Here is an 11276-nt window from a genome sequence, read left to right as displayed (position 1 = left end):
AATGTTCTGAGTCTCTCCTAAGGCAAACCCACATTTGGAGCAAACTTAAATGGATTTAGACTCCTTAAAACAACACCTATGGTAATCAGAACTTGCCACTTTGTTCCATACTAACTGCCTGCAGGATCTTATTGTCTCAGAATGAGATTCAGGTCAGATATTTACAGATGGTCTCCTGACATACAACTAGCATATTGAATACGAAGGAAGAGTTTATTTTGAATTATGATAGAAGTAACTGTGCCAATCATTTTAATTACAGGGAGATGATTTATAGCAATGGCTAATTCAAAAATTATTTGATTCACATAGGAACAGCGTGAAAATTCAAACTCAATTTAGAGAGGAATATTTGCAGAATAGGTTTCTACCTTACCAAATTTTTGGTGAATGGTAGGTTAATCAGACACCGATTTATGTCTCCTTTTACGCTTTACTGGTGAAAACGTTTCTCTCCTGTCTTAGTGAAAACGGCTTCAGTTTGCCTTGCGAAGTGGAATAGGATTGAACCTGTTGCATTCTTTGCTTACTTACATTTCATTCTTTCCTTGCTTCAGTATATATTGTGTAGCTATTGTGTGAGGAGGAGGAGGGAAAGACTAAGAAGCATATGTAAACTAACCACCTTTAAGTCAAGTAATTAAAAATAGTAATTATATACTTAATATAGTCACAAACTCTGTTCTTTGTTTTCAGGTTCTATTACATGCTTGGGCTGGGTGGAATTGAGACTTCCTTACAAACATTCCAGTGCCTTTCAGGCAGCTGTTATTACAGGCAATTACTTGGTGGTTTCTATAAATCAATTTGGTCAGGTTTAACTTGAAGTCACTTGCTCTTGTGCTCAGTCTCGTAACAGTCAGTATTTGGTATCAGTCGCTGAAATAAATGTCTTTTTTTTCCTCTGGCAGCAATTGAAATTAATTTAGTTTTCTTTCTGCTGTGCCTACCCTTGTGGAACATTATTTCTTCTCGGTTCTTGACATACTGGTTGCTTGATGCATAACTTGTGTTCCAAGTTGTCCTCCAGCAGGGCAGCCAACCTAATCCCCAAAGAAGAGACTGGCCCAGCTGGTAACCCAGCACGACACAACAGCAGACACTGAACTCTAACCCAGGTCGGCTGGCCCTGTGCCCCCTTGGCACTACTCCGCCTGCCTAGTTCAGGATGAGACTCTCAAAGGGGCGTTTGTTAAAATTGCATTTATGTTAACAGGCTATATACACTTTGGTAGGGAAAAGGGAGGCTCGGAGATTAGAAAGTCCTAGTTTTGCACGTAAAAAAATTTTGACTCCACCCCTTACTTGTATGAGCTGGAGTAAGCCACGAAGTCATTGCGACACGCAGAGATTAACCTACCAAGCAAGAAACTCACCTCATAAACTACAGTTGCTGCTGGACTATCCGCGCACTCCAGACAGCATACGCCGCCCCCCGGCACGCTCCACGGCTTACCCCACCTACCAAACACACACGATGGCGCACCGCCACGCCCCTGCACGCACAACATCGCAGGCGTGCCCTCCCCCGCACGTGCGACGGCGTACTCCCCCACGCCCCTGCACGCACAACAGCGTAGGCGTGCCCTCCCCCGCACGTGCGACAGCGCAGGCGTGCCCTCCCACTCTCCCCTCGCATGTTCGTCAGCTTACTCCCCGCACACCCCGGCGTAGGCATACTCTCCCCCCCGCCCCCCCCGCACGTGTGGCAGTGTATCCTCTCACCACGCACACAGTGGCGTACGTCCACCCCCTGCACGCACAACTGTGTAGGCATACCCTCTCCCCCTTCCCCGCATGTGCGACAGTGTACCCCACTACACCCCCGCATGCGCAACGGCGTACGCTCGCCTGTGCGATGGCGTATTCACGTCATCTCTTCTCCTGGACTTACAGTAAGTAGGTGCTTCACAATTTTTTAGTTTTAAGGGACTGTCTTTCCTGCAGCCTCAACCCAGATGAGTACCTGTGACTTCTGGGAAGGGTGTCGCCTTAAAGGTTCCCTGATTCAAATAACCTGGGGTGAGTGTAAGGGCAGCCTTCTTAGGGCCCTGTGGGCCCGTCACTAGCAATGACTTATGCCTTGTGACAAGTGTTCACATTTGGAACCACAGCTTGCTGAGGCCAGCGTAAATTTCTGAGGCTTTGTGTAATGCTAATAAACAACGAAGGCCTCTTTTCTATCAACATGTTCCTTGTGGACCCCTGAGGCTATAGTGCTGATGAGCTTATTTTTTTTAATGAGAAGTAAGATGAACTGCAAGCACCCCATTAGAGAGGCTCAGTCAGATCACCAGAAGCTTTCAGGCCTGGACACAACAGAAGAGGTTTTAAGGAGCTCAAGCAAGAGGAAGCGTAATGAGAGAAACACTGAACTTGCTTTTATTCTTAGCAGCAGCATTGTTTGTCCTCTCTAGGCTCAGAGCTGTGCTTCTGGAACTGAATTTCTTTCCCAACAAACCATTCTCCTTTCTTACTTGCACTGTGCTGTGAATGGACTCTCTGAAATGCAGACGTCTTAGTCCCCGTGAGTGCAAAGTGTTTGACAACACAACCTCTTCCTGTCCAGAAGACCGCCCCAAACCTAGAACAGTTCTAATCCAGGAGCCTCATCCTTGGTGTGTTAACAAAGAGAATGAGACTGCGAAAGTGATACTTTTTAGATGGTGCTCTTGCCCGTGGGTGACAGCCCCCAGAGACTGCCATATGTGCATCTTTTAACATGCACATTAGTGTGTAGGTGATGGAGTTGCAGGCTGATGATGGGACAAAACATCAGAATAAAAGTTCTTAGGGCTCAAAGCTACCTTGATGAGCAGATATATTTTAAAATTTCAGAGCCAAGTCTATTCCACTTTAGTACAATTTAAGATTAGGATTTTATCTCTTTAATATTTTAAATAGATCAGAGACTCAGTAGGAATTCTGATTACATGTATCCCTTCCTTGTCTTTCTCTAATTGTATTTCCCCTCTTCGTGTCCCAATCATCGGTGTATCCCATTTTATGCACATTTATGGTATGTTTTTCTTTTTGTCTTTATTTAACATTAGAGATATATTGGCTTACCTCTTTTTTTTCTTTTAATTTTTAATGCTTATTTATTTTTTTGAGAGAGAGAGAGAGAGAGCGGGCAAAGGGTAGAGAGAAAGGGAGACACAGAATCCGAAGCAGGCTATAGGCTGTGAGCTGTCAGCACAGGGCCTGATGCGGGGCTTAAACCCACGAGATCATGAGCGATCATGACCTGAGCTGAAGTCGGACACTTAACCGACTGAGCCACCAAGACACCCCTGGCTTACCTCTTTTTAATTTGAGTCTTCTCGAAGCAGAAGAAATATTGTTGACCCTTGAGCAATGTGGGGGTTGGGGCACTGCCCCTGTGCAATAGAAAATTTATGTATAATTTTTTTTCAATATATGAAGTTTATTGTTAAATTGGTTTCCATACAACACCCAGTGCTCATCCCAAAAGGTGCCCTCCTCAATACTCATCACCCACCCCCCCCCTCCCACCCCCCATCAACCCTCAGTTTGTTCTCAGTTTTTAAGAGTCTCTTATGCTTTGGCTCTCTTCCACTCTAACCTCTTTTTTTTTTTCTTCCCCTCCCCCATGGGTTTCTGTTAAGTTTCTCAGGATCCACATAAGAGTGAAACCATATGGTATCTGTCTTTCTCTGTATGGCTTATTTCACTTAGCACAGTGTATAATTTAACTACTCATAGCCTACCATTGAACTGGAAGCCTTACCAATTATAGTCAATTAGCACATATTTTGTATGTCATATGTGTTATATACTGTATTCTTACAATAAAGCTAGAGAAAAGAAAATGTTAGTAAGAAAATCATAAGAAAAGAAAATATATTTATAGCACTGTAGTACTGTACTATATACAGTACTAGAGTACTGTGTTTATTGAAAGAAATCTACATGTAAGTGGACCAGTACAGTTCAAGCCCATGTTGTTAAAGGGTTAGCTTTATCTGTTCTATGAATTCATCTTACTTTCCTAGTAACCTATTCAATACAGGTATATTTACTGTACTAACACCAGCCAAATTCTTTATCATGCACTAGGATTCAATGTTAAAACGGACCCTATAACTATAATCAATATAATTAGATAAGTAAGCAATCATAAACTGGTTAACCCTACAGATGAAGAGTTCAGGGTATACCAAGAACTTGTAGCTGGGGAGTTGATGAAGGCTAATGAGTCAGAAAAGCTCATGGTGAATGATGAATAAATGAGAGCAAGAGGAAGATGATTCTGGTTACAGGAACAACATAAGCAAAGATCCTGAGCCAAGAGGAATTTGGCTGAACTGAAATTGGAGGAACTGAAAGCAAGAGAGTGTGGCCAGAGGACAGAAAGCTAGGGAGAAATGGGAGATGACATTAGAGGGTGGTGGGCACTGGCCACATCAAGTAGGACCAAGGATGTTGGGTTTTATCTTCAAATTGATGAGATACCATTGAAGGGTTAATAAAAATAGAGATGTAAATAGAGATGTAAAAAGAGAGATCTTTATAAAAGATAATGACTGCATATATAGAATCTATTAAAGAGGAGAGTGTGGCAGTTTTAAAGTATGTTTACAAACTCTTTCATATTCCTTGCTTCAGGAAATGGAGTTTAATTTTCCTTCCCTTGAATGTCGGAAGGGCTTAGTGACACTACTTTTTAAAAAAAATTATTTTTTAATTTTTTAAAAATGTTTATTTATTTTTGAGAGAGAAAAAGAGCGTGAGCAGGGGAGGAGCAGAGAGAGAGGGAGACACAGAATCTGAAGGAGGCTCCAGGCTCTGAGCTGTCACCACAGAGCCCAACGTGGGGCTCGAACTCACGAACCATGAGATCATGACCTGAGCTGAAGTTGGAAACTTAAGCGACTAAGCCACCCAGGCGCCCCGACACTCCTTTTAAATAGGACATGATAGGTTTGATGGTATAAAACTTCTAAGGCTAGGTCAAAAAAGACAATGTGACCTTTACCACCCCTCTTTAACCACTTGCTCTGGAGGAAGCCAGCTGCGATATTGTGGGGAACTAAGACCTTCTGGTAAGAAACTGAGCACTTTGTGCCATGAGTTGTGTGAGGGGGCCAAATTGGGAGCGTGTCCTCCAGCCCCATGCAAGCTTTCAGATAATTATAGCTCCTGCCAATATTCTGACAACTTAAAGTCAGAACAAGCCAGTTTGATGGCTCCTGGACTCCTGATTCTTGGAAACTTAGATAGTATTTGTCATTTTAAGCAGCCAAAGTTGGGATTGTTTGTTATGTGGCCATACCTAGCTGATATAGCAGGTAAAAACAGAAACAGTAGCAGAAAGTTCCTGTAGTAGTCAAGGCAGATGATGATAGTGCCTTGACTTAAAGTGGTTGCTACTCAGTGCCAGCTTCCCTTCCGCTTCCCTGGAATTCACCATGGAGATTAGAGCGTGACCACTAGAAAGCCAGAGATGTGGCTTTGAACCCAGGTTTTGTTACTTAGTTACAGGTGATTTTGCAAAGCCTTTCTCTTCCAATGATATTTTTATTTATATGCTGGAGCTAATAATATCACTTCTCTTTTAGCTTACATGGAGGCTCTACAAGTAAGGGCCATAGTGGAGGTTTTGAAACATAGTAACTGCTCAAACAGTTTTACTTGCCAGTTTGTTGTTATTGTTGTTTATATACATTGTAGTTTCTCCCTGCCAATCTTGTTCTTTTCTATATAACTAATCCCCATTAAACACTGCCAAGTCGCTTTCCTCCTCAAAGTGCCTTCCCATGACTTTCAAAATAAACTTTCAGTTCTTTAGATCTGCATTGAAGGTCCTCTAATTTCTAACTTGAAAGACCATCTTGCTACCTATGTGAAACCCTGCACCATGAAAATTCATTATCTTTTCAATTAGTTTCTTTTCTTCTTTCTTTCTATGTTTCTTTTTTTGTGGCTTGTGATATTTGGTGAGTCACTTAATTTCACTTACCCTCAGTTTTCTTATCTGTATGTTCTACATAATAATAGATACCTGCCCCTCCTCACTGTTCAGGGAAACCGTAATAAAGTTGTTATATTGTGATATCATTTGCAAACTCATTCTAAGAGCTAGCATGCATATTATACTTCCTGCATGCACATACAGAAAATGAAAGCGCCACCAAAGGACATCTCCCTGGACCTTTCACTAGCCATGAGGAGACACTTTAGACTTCAAGTCTGTATTGTATTAACTCACTTTCAGGACATCAAGCCCATTGGTTTCACCTCTTGTTTCCCATAACAAGTTTGAGTTGTGATGAACCACTGTTGCATGGTCAGTCATGTTTTTTTTTTTTTTTTTTTTTTTTTTTTTTTTTTTTTGCCTGATTAACCTCAGGCAGTCTCTTGCCATTCACAGAACTATCTAAAGCAGCTGTTTCTCTATACTTAGTCACAGAGAGGATGAAGATTTCCTTCACTGGCTGGGACAACAGCGCCCCTGCAGAGATGACCTCAAGTCCCCAAACTGATCTGGACCTCACGGGCCAAAGGAACCTAAGAAATGGGTATGTTGGGCACACAATGAATGTATCCTACATCTGCAATTTTAAGTAGTGTGTGTTTACAGTAACTTCCAACTTTTGTATTCTACCGCCCCTCCACTTGGCTCAAAAGTATGCGGGCATGATTTTCCACTGTCCATATTCTCTACAGATAATAATAGGAGTCATTACTTCTGGTGGAATGCTCTCCAGAGTCCAGAAGCAGTGCTTGAGACATACTTATGGGTCCCTTCCCTTTCTCCAAGCCTCCTTTAAAAGAGAAACTCCTAACAGAAATGCTCTGTAATTTGCCAGGGGCCCAGCCCAAAGTGTTTTAAACTTTACATTTTTTCTTGCTTGAGTTAGCACCGAAATACAATCATTTTCATTACGATAAAGTATGGCAGTAACTGCAATAGAATCTATGATGAGGATTTTTTTGTGGAAGTCTTTGCAACTTTTTAATGTTCATGTTTCCAGAGACACCCTAAGCTTCTCAGCATAATTTTGCATATGAAACCTAATTACCAGTAGCAAGTGAGTGATTTCATTGCTCTATTGCATTATCTATAGCCTTCTCTCAACTACCCAAATATGAATGTCATGGGTTCTTTATATAATACGATTTTGTGATGTAGTTGATATTTCAGTGGGCTATGAACAGAAATCTTATTATTGATCGATGTAATTGAGATGCAGCACGAATTCCAGCATTTAAAAAATGTTTAAACTTTATATTGAAATAGATAATTGGAAAGTACATAAATCCTAAGTATATATCTCATCAGATTTTAATAGACACATCCCCAGCCAACTTTTATTTTTAATTGGTTATTTCTTTGTGAATCATCAAAAAACCCTAATAATTTTATTTTTTAATTAAAAAAAATTTTTTTAATATATGAAATTTATTGTCAAATTGGTTTCCATACAACACCCAGTGCTCATCCCAAAAGATGCCCTCTTCAATGCCCATCACCTCCCCTCCCCTCCCTCCCACCCCCCATCAACCCTCAGTTTGTTCTCAGTTTTTAAGAGTCTCTTATGTTTTGGTTCCCTCCCTCTCTAACCTTTCTTTCTTTCTTTCTTTCTTTCTTTCTTTCTTTCTTTCTTTCTTTCTTTCTTTCTTTCTCTTTCCTTCCTTCCTTCCTTCCTTCCTTCCTTCCTTCCCCTCTCCCATGGTCTTCTGGTAAGTTTCTCAGGATCCACGTAAGAGTGAAAACATATAGTATCTGTCTTTCTCTGTATGGCTTATTTCACTTAGCATCACACTCTCCAGTTCCATCCACGTTGCTACAAAGGGCCATAGTTCATTCTTTCTCATTGCCACGTAGTACTCCATTGTGTATATAAACCACAATTTCTTTATCCATTCATCAGTTGATGGACATTTAGGCTTTTTCCACAATTTGGCTAAAAACCCCCAATAATTTTAGCTTTCCCTTAGAAGTGTAGGTACCTAATCTGAAGAATGCTCATTGTGCTATTGTGTTCTGATTTTCTTCTTAGTCACGTTTTTAAACTGCTTACACGTTGGGACACCTTAATATTAGTGTGTTATAATCTAGTCATGATTATTACTGATACAGATGTTACATCTTATTGTGTACATGCATATTTGAGTGAGCGTGTGTACATGCATGCACACATGTGTTTTGGGTATAGAGATGGGACTGATCTGGCCAAGTATGAAATGAGATAACTTTACATGTTTATGCTAAAAAAAAGCAAGCCATTATTCTTAGTCTTTCACATAATATCTGAAAAATGAATTCACCTCAGAATATGTATATTGAGTACATAGATTCAAGTTTTGAATGTGAAAAGTTACAGTGGAAGGGACCTCAGAGACCTCATTCGAGGTGAAGAAACCAAGCCTTTTTCTTTGAGTGAGTGGCCCAAGGTCACACACTGATTTGTGGTTCACATACTTGCTTAGTATTTACTATCCAAAATATTCAACCCAAGTGTCCTATTATGATTGTTTTCTCTGTAGCAAACATTGAGAACCAGAACTCTTGCTGGCCAACACACAGAGAGAACTCACTTCCACTTTGGAAAATGTCTCAGAAATTTCCCCTCTTCTAACAACTCAACACTCATTCTACTTACAGGGTCCTAGCTGGAGCTGCCTTATAGATAGATAGATGCTTCAGGGAAAATGTAAAAAAAAAACAAAAACAAAAACAAACAAACAAAAACCCTGTAAAAACAAGATTAAAAAAACTATTGTTTTGAATATATTTTAGATATAGCCTATAAGCTGTTTTGATCTGACCCTCAAAATGGCAATTTGGGATTCATATTGAGACAGAAAATTGGTTTTCTATCTTGGTTATCAATGAGATCATAGAACTCTGGCTATAGATATTGCTTCTGCACTGGACATGCTAATGTAACATGTGTCCACATAGTATTTCCAACCCGTTTAGGTACTCCAAGGCTGGGACACCACAAGAGAAAAATATCGTAATAACTATCATCTTCTGCCCCACTCCATATGACCTTCTACCCACCCATAAAGATGTGCTATTTGCCTAGATATAGACACACACAAAAAGCTTCCTGAAAGGGACAGGAGAGTTAATGGATTCTTTCAGATCACAAGCACACACCCAACTGGGAAGGATTTAAAATTAAGGAATAGATAGGGGCTGAAGCTTATGGCTCTTGAAACATCTAAGTTCGAGTCAATATCAGTATAATGGAAGTGCTACCTATTACCATATTTCTGAGCAATTTCCTCATCTAAATGCTTCAACAGTGCAAGCCAGGGTCATTTGCTAAAAAGATGCTTGTGTTTTTTACAAATATATTGGTGATGTTTCTTCAAAGTAATTATTGTTTGATTCATATCTAAATGATTATCTTGCATTTTTGACTTTATTTCAAGATGCCTAAGATTGTTTTAGGAAGTAAGCAAGATATAAAAGGGAGGATTTCTCTATAAATCACCAGGGTAAAGGGGATAATTTCTCTGTTATTGGGTGGATAAGAAAGTATATGAATTAGGCAGTGGGAGGATTCTGTCCCACAAATAGAATCTAATTGGAGGGTAGTGAATAGAAAAATTTTAAGTTTATTTATTTATTTTGAGAGAGAGAGAGAGGGAGAGTGCAAATGGGGGAGAGGCAGAGAGAGAAGGAGAGAGAATCTCAAGCAGGCTCTGTGCTGTCAGCACAGAAGCTGATGTGGGGCTTGAACTCATGAACCTGGAGATCATGACCTGAGTTGAAATCAAGAGTCAGGCACTTAACCAGCTGAGCCACCCCGGTGCCCCTATGGAAGCCCCGGTGTTTTATGAAGTTTTTAACTTCTGGTTGGCACATTGGACATTAGTGTCTCAAAGAAATTATTATAATATATCCTAACAGTGGCCTATTAAATCTAAATTAACTTTTGGTAAAATAAACTTGCCAAGCTCAACATCGTTTATGTAGGACAATAGACTCTGAATTTTTAAAAACTCAATTATATGGAAGCCTTTGGGAATAATGATCACTTACGCTTATTTTGCTCTATTAGTCTTTTTTTTTTTAATGTTTATTTACTTTTGAAAGAGAGAGAGATAGTGAGAATGAGTGCAAGTTGGAGAGGGGCAGAGAGAAAGGGAGAGAGAGAATCCTAAGCAGACCCCATGCTGAGCATGGAGCTCAATCCCATGCCTGTGAAATCATGACCTGAGCTGAAATCAACAGTTGGATGCTTAAGCAACTGAGCCATCCATGCATCCCTATTAGTCTTTATTTTATAACAATTATTCACTGTAGTGATTGAAGTCATTTGCTTGTTCTCTAATAAGATTTTAATTAAACTGATAAGTCCTCAGAAGAATCTATGAAATATTTATAAACTTACCCCTTAAGTTTTACTTTGTCAAAAGTCTAGCAATAAATGGCAGTTTAAAAATAACTCAAGTTTTTACTTGTGTTGGTCCAAGATCATATAAACAAATTTATGGTTTCAGCCACAATGAGTAGCTGGTATTTGACCTATCCTCCCATTTTAAATGACTGTAAAGCCGGAGAACACTTCTAAAATATTATATAAAAGGCCAAGCACTTTTAAAACATATTTTATAAAAATATATGTCCTTCAACTTTTACAGCTAAATATTAAAGATATATATATGATTTAAAAACGGAGTATCTGAATATTTTTTCAAAGATGACATACAGATGGCCAACAGGTACATGACAATGTGCTCAACATCATTAATCATCAGGGAAATGTAAATCAAAACCCCAGTGAAATATTCCATCATACCTGTTAGAATGGCTATTATCAAAAAGACTGGAAATAACAAGTGTTTGGTGAGGATATGAAGAAAAGGGAACCCAAACACACTGTTGGTGGGGATGTAAATTGTTGTGGCCCATATGGAAAACAGTATGGAAGTTGCCTCAAAAAATGAAAAATAAAATTACCAAATGATCCAACAATTCCACTTCTGGGTATTTATATGAAGGAAATAAAAATACTAACTCAAAAAGATATCTGCATCCTCATGTTCATTGCAGGAAAAAAAAATACAAAAAAAATGTCCTTTATCTAAAAATAATGTTCTACTTAGAACAGACAGCTCACAAGCAAATGGAGACATTTGGTTTCTCTGTTGTGGTATTCTATCTTACAAGCATTTCATAAACTAATTTTTTCTGTTTCTCCTTTCCACCTTTGACTTCAGGAATTCTAGAGCTGATGAGTGGGTGGAAACATTGTAGTGTATACCTCTCATTATCTAATAAAATCAACTGT

At 39.5% G+C, this 11276-nt stretch overlaps 1 long non-coding RNA gene across 1 annotated transcript in view; it reads left to right on the top strand.

Moving 5' to 3' along the window:
- Positions 1-1711: 1711 nt before the first annotated feature.
- The window catches only part of LOC128314788 (uncharacterized), a 236153-nt gene continuing 226588 nt past the window's right edge, over positions 1712-11276 (top strand). The window contains exons 1-2 of the long non-coding RNA XR_008296833.1: positions 1712-1895; positions 6428-6542. This is a non-coding gene — a long non-coding RNA (uncharacterized LOC128314788). The remainder of the gene's footprint in view (positions 1896-6427; positions 6543-11276) is intronic.

The sequence above is a fragment of the Acinonyx jubatus genome, chromosome A2 (genome assembly GCF_027475565.1).
Source record: "Acinonyx jubatus isolate Ajub_Pintada_27869175 chromosome A2, VMU_Ajub_asm_v1.0, whole genome shotgun sequence".
NCBI classification, from domain to species: Eukaryota; Metazoa; Chordata; class Mammalia; order Carnivora; family Felidae; genus Acinonyx; species Acinonyx jubatus.
Note: the sequence above shows the minus strand (reverse complement) of the source record. Positions and strands in the feature narration are given on the sequence as shown.